General features: G+C 45.5%; 1 protein-coding gene across 1 annotated transcript in view; it reads left to right on the top strand.

Annotated features, from left to right (window-relative positions):
* Positions 1-7,050: 7,050 nt before the first annotated feature.
* ELOVL5 (ELOVL fatty acid elongase 5) overlaps positions 7,051-9,633 on the top strand; it is a 65,231-nt gene continuing 62,648 nt past the window's right edge. Inside the window, exon 1 of the mRNA XM_082638698.1 lies at positions 7,051-7,215. The gene's annotated coding sequence lies outside the window, so the exon portion shown is untranslated. The remainder of the gene's footprint in view (positions 7,216-9,633) is intronic.

Raw genomic sequence — 9,633 nt, 5'->3', positions numbered from 1 at the left:
TTTCATTTGACACTTAAGATGCCACATTTACTCTCAGCAAAAAGGGAATTTGAGATTGTGAAAAGAAATGGCACCGACAGTTTTCGACATGTAAGAACATGTCTAATACTGCAGGTGTACAGGGCTTCCCTGGTGGCTCAGTGGTTAAGAATCCCCCTGCCAATGCAAGGGACAAGGGTTCGAGCCTTAGTCTGGGAAGATTCCACATGCCGTGGAGCAACTAAGCCCATGCACCACAACTACTGAGCCGTGCTCTAGAACCCGTGAGCCACAACTACTGAAGCCCATGCACCTCAAGCCCGTGCTCCACAACAAGAGAAGCCACCACAATGAGAGGCCTGCGCACTGCAACAAGAGAAGCCACCGCTCGCCTCTACTGGAGAAAGCCTGTGCACAGCAATGAAGACCCAACACAGCCAAACATAACTAAAATGAAATAAATTGCAGGTGTACAAAAGCAAGGCGTTTTATGACACGTTATGCATATAACTAATACATCACATAACCTAGAATAATTAAACCAATTATGGCTAATGTTTGTTAAACTTGTTTCATAAATAACAGAATTAGGGCAAAGCATATTCTGTACTATATCACCAACTCCAAAATCATCTAGAGCACTTATAGAACACACTGCTCAACCAGGACATAGTCCACACAAGCATGTTCTTAACAACAGAACCATGTCACTACTCTTTGCCAGTTGCACATAGTTTTTAGCCAGAAGTTTGGTTATCATCTGCTTTTGTCTACTTCCTAGAATTCTTTAGCTCCTTCGTATGTTATAGAATGAAATATATCAATTGAGAAATTTCTCTTTCGATAACCAGCAAAGTAAAAGACACATTGAGAAGCTCTCCTGATTTAAGATCTTATCTTTGACAAAGCTCAGCCTGTAAAGAGGTTGAGGACTGAGACCTGAATTCAATCTTCATTCTTCACTAACTGGCTTTGCAGCCTTGCGATGTCACTTAACCCTTCTGTGGCTCAATTTTCTCATCTCATTATGGTGCTGAAAGGATAAAAGGAGAGTGTATTGGGAAAGGCTTTAGAAATTTATAAGTAGTAAAAAGAAAAAGAACTGGTGCCAAATTTGACTTATCATCTAAATAAATATCATAACAGTCTCTATTTCAAGAGAAAGTGCTTGATATTCAAGATAACTGATGCAGGACTTCCCAGGTGGCGCAGTGGTTAAGAATCCACCTGCCAGTGTAGAGGACACGGTTTCAAGCCCTGGTCCGGGAAGATCCCACATGCTGCAGAGCAACTAAGCCCATGTGCCACAACTACTGAGCCTGTGCTCTAGAGCCCGCGTGACACAACTACTGAAGCCCACGCACCTAGAGCCCGTGCTCCGCAATGAGAAGCCACCGCAATGAGAAGCCCGAGAACCACAATAAGAGTAGCCCCCGCTCAACTAGAGAAAGCCCGCTCGCAGCAACGAAGACCCAACACAGCCAAAAACAAATTAATTTTTTAAAAAGGTAACTGATGCATTTATAGAAGAGTAAAACATCCCGAATTCATACCAATTTAAGACAATGGTATGTCTTTTTCATCGTAACCATAGTTATAGTCTTTCTTCTTTTATAGCACTTTAAAAAGGTTAAGTATTCTCTTGGAGTGTGTTAACTTTTCAGATTTTAACATTTCAGAAAGGTGGCAGGAAAAACTATCATTAATGGGGAACAGAAAAATATTACCCATTGACAGTAATTTTTTAAATTATTGTAGTTGTTATTTTCTTTCTCTTAGACTTAATTTTTGGCCAAGGGTTTCCTAGTAAAAGCATATCTTACTGACCTGCATTTCAATTTTCCATTCATTTGTTCATTAATTTATCCATTGAGTAAGTACTGACTGAGCTCCTACCAGGTGTCAGGCAATGTTCCAGGTGCTGGGGTTTCAAGTAGTGGTGAACAGGACACTCTGTGCCCTCAGTGAGTTAACAAGGGGATGAGAATAAACAAATATTAAAAGTGAGCCTATAGGGACTTCCCTGGTGGTACAGTGGCTAAGACTCCATGCTCCCAAAGCAGGGGGCCTGGGTTTGATCCCTGGTCGGGGAACTGGATCCCGCATGCATGCCGCAACTAAGAGCCCTCATGCCCCAACTAAAGATCCCGCACATGGCAACAAAGATCCCACATGCCACAACTAAGACCCAGAACAGCCAAATAAATAAATAAATAAATTTAAAGTGAACCTCTAGTATGTCTGACAGTGATAAGTGCTAAGAAGAAAAATAAAGCAGAGTAAAAGGGAGGCAAGGAGGGAGATGTTACAAATTTAGATAGTGATCAAGGAGAACTCTCCAAAAGATGACATTTATAGAGATCAGAGTGAAGCAAGGGTATAAGCCTTGGAGATTTCTGGGTTAGATTATCTAGGCATGGGAGAGAGTAAGTGCAAAGGCCCTGAGGCAATTCTAGTGCTTAGTGTGCTCATGGAATAAGGAGGAGGCCATTGCAGGTGGAAGACAGAGTAGCTTTAGAAGGTCCAAGAAATGACAAAGGTCTTATATGTTGTTTTAAGGGTTTTGACTTTTACTGAGTTAAGAGTTTGATAGATTGTTTTAAGTGACTTAATCTGGCATTGGTTTTAAGAGGATTGCTCAGGCTGCTGGGTTGTGAATAGACTGTAGGAGGAAAACACAGAAGTAGAGGTCAAGTTGGAGACTATTGCAAAATTCTGGGAAACAGCTGATAGTGACTTAAACCAGTGGCTGTCATAAGGAGGGTGAAAAGTAAACAGATTCTAGATATGTTCTGATGATGGACTAGGCAGGATTTTGCTGATGCATGAAGATAGGATGTGAAAGAAAGAGGAGTTAAACATAACTCTAGGGTGTTTGTCTTGAGAACACCACAGAGGGAGCAGGTCTGGGGAAAAATCAAGAGTTCACTTTTTAGTATTCTCAGTTTGAGATGCCTTTTAGACAGACACTCAAGAGGAGGAGTCATTAATAGGCAGTTAAGTATATAAGTCTGGAATTCAGGGGAAAGGTTTGGGCTGGAGAAATACATTTGGGAGTCAGCAGATTGTAGATGGAATCCAAAGCCATAAAAGGGGGATGATAATACACTTAGGAAGTAATATAGATAGAGGGAAGTGAGGACACAGATGCCTTTCATTGCCCAGTTGCTCCCAGATAGAGTACTAAAGACTATAGAAGGAAGTGGAGAAGAAAAGACCAGAGAATCCAGAAACAGGTCAAATTGTTCACTCATTCAGCAGATATTTATGAGCATCCGCTATTTATCGGAGGTTCTGCTAGCCATTGGGAAAACAACATGGTAGACAGGCATGGGCAGTGCCTTTCAGTAGCTCACATCCATTAGGATGAACACTCAGGACAGGAATAGAGATAAACCTGGTTACATGTTGACCAGCAACAAGGAAGAGTAGCAGCAAGTAACAGAGGAAGCATGGAACAAACCCCAAGGTCTGAGGAGGAAAGAAAACTGCCTTTTAATCTCTAGGCCAATGGGAGCCCCTGGCAACAAGATAACAGAAAACACAAATTAGAAAAGAAGAAAAAAGTAAGATCATGGGGAGGAAAAACAAAAGGCAGAGACTGAATAGTGTTACCCTTAGCATAAACTAGCTTATACTTGGTTTATATTTTCATCAACATTCAAATGTCCAGAGGCAAACATAGGCTTGTATTTTATCTCAAAAGAGAGGTTTCATTAGGTTGTGCAAATACCTCCTAAGCACATGTAGTATTTCATCTTTAAATCAACACTCATTAGAACAGCATTCTAATGAAACTTTCAATCATATGTCTTAATTCAACTTCAGATGCTACAACAATAGAACAAATCTCCCAATATTTCTCAATACTGAAGCAACCTTCTGATACACTTGGAAGTGTATGGTTGGAGGAGATCTGGGATCACAGAAGGGAAAATGCTGCCAGAATGTAAAAATAAAGAAAGAAAAGCAGGAGGAGGGAGAGGAGAAGGAATAAAATAGTTAACTATTACGTGAAGATAATTCAGCAATCACTTCTCAGGGGACTACCATGGATGCTATAGGGCAGGGGTCCCCAACCCCCGGGCCACAGACTGGTATCGGTCCGTGGCCTGTTAGGAACTGGGCCACACAGAAGGAGGTGAGCGGTGGGTGAGCGAGAGAAGTTTCATCTGCATTTACAGCCGCTCCCCATCGCTCGCATTACCGCCTGAGCTCCACCTCCTGTCAGATCAGCAGTGGCATCAGATTGTCATAGGAGTGCAAATCCTACAGTGAACTGCACGTGTGAAGGATCTAGGCTGTGTGCTCCTTATGAGAATCTAGTGTCTGATGATCTGACGTGGAGCTGAGGTGGTGATGCTAACGCTGGGGTGCGGCTGCAAATACAGATTATCCTTAGCAGAGAGGTTTGACTGCACAGAGACCGTAATCAATCAATTGCTTGCAGACTCACATCAAAACCCTATCAGTGAGTGGCAAGTGAAAACAAGCTCAGGGCTCCCACTGATTCTGCATCATGGTGAGTTGTATAATTATTTCATTATATATTACAATGTAATAATAATAGAAATAAAGTGCACAATAGATGTAACGTGCTTGAATCATCCCGAAACCATCATGCCCCCACCCCCTACCCCGGTCTGTGGAAAAATTGTCTTCCATGAAACCGGTCCCTGGTGCCAAAAAGTTGGGGACCACTGCTATAGGGAAACAAGCAAGAGTTACAGGGCTTTGTACTGCACCTACTTGGGTTCATTTTTGACAGGCTGGTTATAAGGATTGGGATGGCTCCAGCACAGGGTCTAGAACCCAACTGGCCAGGAATTTGATTCTGACACTCAGGAACACACTTTCCTTGAACCCTGGCATGGAATCCTAGGCACTCTCTTGATCTATTTTGAAAAAAATACCCACAGTTAAGTTGAAGAGTCATTTCTTGCAACTTTATCCATGAATGCAATGGTGTTGCCATATGGAGTAACTCATACTGAAGTCATGGTAGTCAGTTTACACTGCAGGGTTAAGATGAGTTGTCTGGGGGGCAGAAATTTCTCCCTAAATCATATATGTATTGGGAACCCTAAGTCTCTGGATGGGTAAAGAATGAGAACATGACCTTACTAACTTAGGTTTGAGAGGAGTCAATAGTCCTGGGACATAACTATGTGACAGAGGGTTGGAGTTCTGGAGCAGAAAATGGAAGCACCAGTGTGATGATGGTGAGGGGGAGTAAGAGCTCACACACTTATTCAAAACATATTTACTAAGCTCTTATTATACACCAGGGACTGTAGTAAGATCTGGGGATAAATAATGAGCAAAATTCAACATGGTTCCCCCTCCAATGGAGTTTACAATCTAACGCAGGGCTCTTTAAAGTGAAGGTACAAGCATTCCCATGGATTCAAGAAGATGGGACAGTCAGGAAACTACAATGCAGAGTGAAAAATGCTCTAATGGAAACCAAGATACACAGACAATAACTAAGGCATATGAAAAGGCATCCTTTGAAGGCTAGGAATAAAATAAGAGAAATTTGTGTTTACTTTTCTCTTAAAATATGAAAAATTATTTAATATTTAATGTATGACTTGACAGTTATATAAGTCCATAATTAAAAATAAATACAGATATTTTGGTAGTATGGCCGAAACATTCTACTGATAGGTGAACACAACAAAAACAATTGTGTGTGGTGTAAAACTGGAGATTTTTGGAATATCAAGTTAAATTTGAAACTTTTAAAACCTGGAAAGATAGAACTTGTTAGCGTGATGAAGAGCTGAACCAGCTCTGGCCTTTAACTGCGGGCAGAAGAGTGAAGAATAAAGAAGATACATTTGCCCAACTCTTCTATGCCTCTGGCATATGCTTTTCACACGCTGCTTGACAGAAAGTTCTTCATTAATCTGCTTATCTTGGTTTCCATCGTAGTGTTTACCATTCTGCATGGTAGTTGTTTCCTGACTATATCATTTCACAGGGGGAGGGGATCCTTGCAGTTTTTTATTTCTAACACCTAGCATAGTATCTGTCAAACTGAAGTCAGTGTTTGTGGAGTTGAATGGCAATCGACTGTTAAAAATCTTGTTATTTGTTTATGTTTACATTATCTCATTTGTATATAGTTTGTACACCTGTATTCTTAAGGCAATGGGCAATGGCCGAGGGCCTGGAACGGCTGGCACATGAAAAACATTGTAAATACGTAAAAGAATAAACTTGCCTACATTAAACAGTTGACTATGTTGGGTCCATGGGCATGGGGTAACAGAAATACAGCCAGTGGGCACTGGGAGAAAGGCTTAATTTCTGGGGCTTGATATGGGGAAAGCATAGGATACTAGGATGATGAAGGCCTTAAGTTATCCAAATATCAATGAAAAACAGCAAGGATCTTCCACTTGTGCCCTGAGCACAAAGCACTTTGTCTTATGCGCTTAAACCTGTCTAGCTGAAAAGATGTCACTTACTCCACCACATTTTCTCCTTCTACAAAAATTCTTGAGGAGAAATGGAGTTGGTAGTTATCACTAAGGGAAAATCAGAATCCCTAAGAAAAATCACGGTAAATCTACCCACCGGGAGTTAAGCTATAGCATCAGTTTCGAGCGCTTTTTTGTTGTTGCCTTATCTTGTTCGCGCCGGTGATCTCCGCAGGCATTTAACCCTTTCATCCAAAACCAAGAAGAACTGGCTCCCTTCCAGAACCCGCGAGAAGACGGCACCACAGTGGGCTTCTGCTGTCCAAACGCGGCCACACAACCTCGCCACGCCTGGCACTAAGAGAATCAGAGTTCAGGGCATCGGGAACTTCACTGGTGCTATTGCGCAGGCTCTGCGTTCCACGCAGGCTTATTAGGAAGAAAGGGGATAAAATTGCCCAGAGACACGTGAACCGGAGGGGACCAACCCAGACCACGGTTCCCCACTGCGTCGGATTCTGGAATTTACAATCACGAAAGTTCTATTGTCTCGCGATTGGCTCCGGGGCCGCATGACATCATAGCGCTTGATTCGGCCTCCCGGCGGCGATTGGCTGGCCGCGCCATTGTGATGTCACTGTCAGCCCACGTTCAGATTGTAGATACCCGGAGCCTTCCTCTTCCCATCCCGGCGGCTGCTGCTGGCCCGGCACTCCCTCCCGCCTCCTCCAGGCTCGGCTGGCCCCGGGCGCTGCCGTCGCCGCCGCCTCGCCGCTTCTCGGAGCCGCAGCCACCCTCGGCCTAAGAGGTAAGTGGGCGGCTCCAGGAAACTTCGCCCGGCCGCCGCTCGGCCATGACACCCGCGCCGGCGCGCGGCCGGGACCGAGGGTTGCGACCCACCATTGGGTCCTGAGCCCGGTGCGCACGGGCGACTGCCGGCGCGGCCCGCGCTGCGCCCGCGTGGCGGAGGAGTTCGGCAGCTCCCGGGGCACCGGCCCGCTCCCGGGCGCGATGGCGGGCTGGGGGAGAGCTGTGCGGGCGTCTCGGGAGTTTACGCGCGATGCTGTCTCACCTGTTCGGCGGTGGAAGCTGCCGGCGGGCGGTGTGCATGCTGACGGGCGCGGCGGGAACGCACCCGGCGCGCCGACGGGAAGCAGGGCGGGTGGGCTCTTGCGCTCGGGTCTGCCCGCCCGGGCGGGATGAACGCGCGGCCGGAGGTCCGGGGAAGAGCCCCGAGAGCGATCGCGCTTCCTCAGGGTAGAACAAAACCCGAGGGAGCTGGGAGAGCTGCCACGGGGTCGCAACGCGGGTCGGTGCGCGGCGCCTCCGGCCTTTCCTTTTCTCTCTTACCCTCCCGCCTCTGCCCCTCGGATTGGGAGCCCGCTAGCCCGGGAACGCTTCGGGTTTTATTAAAACCAGATAACTGTAGCCCGCGGATCCTCGGGGAGGCCGGTGGGGAAGCGCGGGGGAGGGGATTGGAGAGCCACCTGGGCGACCCTAGCGGGAGTCTGAGCGCGGGGGCGGCCGGGGAAGCCCTGGGGTCGCGTCTGCTGCGAGTGGCAAGGAAAAGGCTCTTTTACAGTTTACACGCAATAAGACTCGGCCCCCACCCCACCCCCGCGTCCGCACGCCCGCCTCGGGGTGGAGGGAGTCGTGCCTGGAGCAAGGCTTGTTCTTTTAAACTGTGTCTTGCAACCGTTCCGTGCCCTTGCACTTTTAGGTTGATGGTTTCCCCTGCTCACGATGGTAGTTCAGCTCAGCTCCTGGCTTCTTGATTGCAAATTGTATAATGCATTTGGCCCACTTTGGGGCGAGGGGTGAGGAGTCCCGTATGGAAGAATCCAGTGCATGACCTGTGAGCTGGGCTGCGGAACCTAGGCATGCGGCGGGAGAATAGTGGGGAGCGAGCAGCCTTAATTCGTTAATAGCGGGCCCCGTGGCAGGAAGTGCTTTCTTTATAGGGTAGGACGGAAGAGCTAACGTTGCTTGTTAGGTTTTGTAACTTGTCCGCCTAACCACTCCGTAGATAACCTGTTGGTGTGCACTTGTTTTGCTTGCACCACCTCGCAGCCAGCAGCGTTCGGTGCATAATCTCAGATAGGGACACAGCCGGTTTGGCTGTGGACTAACACTAACTTTCCATCTGCAGTTAGGGGACAAGCGGATCACTTTTTTAGTTCGTTCGGAAGCTGCCTGGGATTCTCCAAGGAAAGCTCCGTACTTGAAAGAGAAATGTCACTCATGTCCCTTTTAGATTCTTACCCCAGATTATAACTTCTCATTGCCAGGATTTTTTTCTGTACAGTTCCTCTTTTTTGTATTTCTTTTCTGTTTCTAACTGAAGACAAAAGGGAGAGTGTTATTGATGGTTGCAGAAGGTTAATTTTACAGAATATAGAACAGAACTGGGCTGAAAAGTGAAAGTAGAAAGTGTATTAAGATTTGATGGCCAGATTTTTTTCAAGAAAAGTACATCATAACTTCAGACACTGTCCTCACCCTCTTGACTCAATTTCCTTGTCTGTCCACAGGTTTCACGTTGCAGAATTGTTAGGGATTCCAAGAGATGACACAGTTGAAGGTGCCCAGCATGGGGCTTGCCAAATAGTAGTTTGATAAATGTTTCTTCTTCACTTATTTTTCTTCTTGGGGAAGGGGAAGTGAGGTTTAGGGGATGTGGCCAAGGATAAAGCTGGAGAATCTCAAGTAACTGGGAAAATATGCAAAAACTAGGTTTTCACAGACACTAATGCCAGTATTCCTGCAAAGTCACTTTTGAAAATGAGATGAGTTATCCCCTTCCCTGGGATCGACTGAGCTTCATTTTTCTTTTTTGTGCAGGAGGGGTGTCAGAATTCTTAATTTTTGCATGTTTGCAAGGATCTTTTTTCCACTGCCTCCTCTTTTCCTCTTAGCATAACGATTGATTGCCCTCCTGTTTGTAGGAGTGAGTATCGGTACTTGGGTGTCTTATTTTCAACTTGAATTATACAAATCAAGGCAAAACTGTCTACTTTCCTTTAGGGTGACTTTCATGCCTAAGTAGATAGTAGAGAGTGTGAGTGATGGTTTTACTTCTTTCTTACTCGGGGCCATATCCTTCCCCTAAGAAAATTTGTAATTATGTTTAATACCTCCTTTGTGCCTACCAACTCTTCTGTTACTGATGGGATAATCTTTCCGTTAGTTACCCAAAATAGGTCTGTCTTTGCATGCATTCAGTTTC

The sequence above is a fragment of the Mesoplodon mirus genome (genome assembly GCF_964341445.2).
Source record: "Mesoplodon mirus genome assembly, chromosome: 12".
NCBI lineage: Eukaryota > Metazoa > Chordata > Mammalia > Artiodactyla > Ziphiidae > Mesoplodon > Mesoplodon mirus.
The sequence above is the reverse complement of the archived record's forward strand: the minus strand, read 5'-3'. Positions and strand labels throughout refer to the sequence as shown.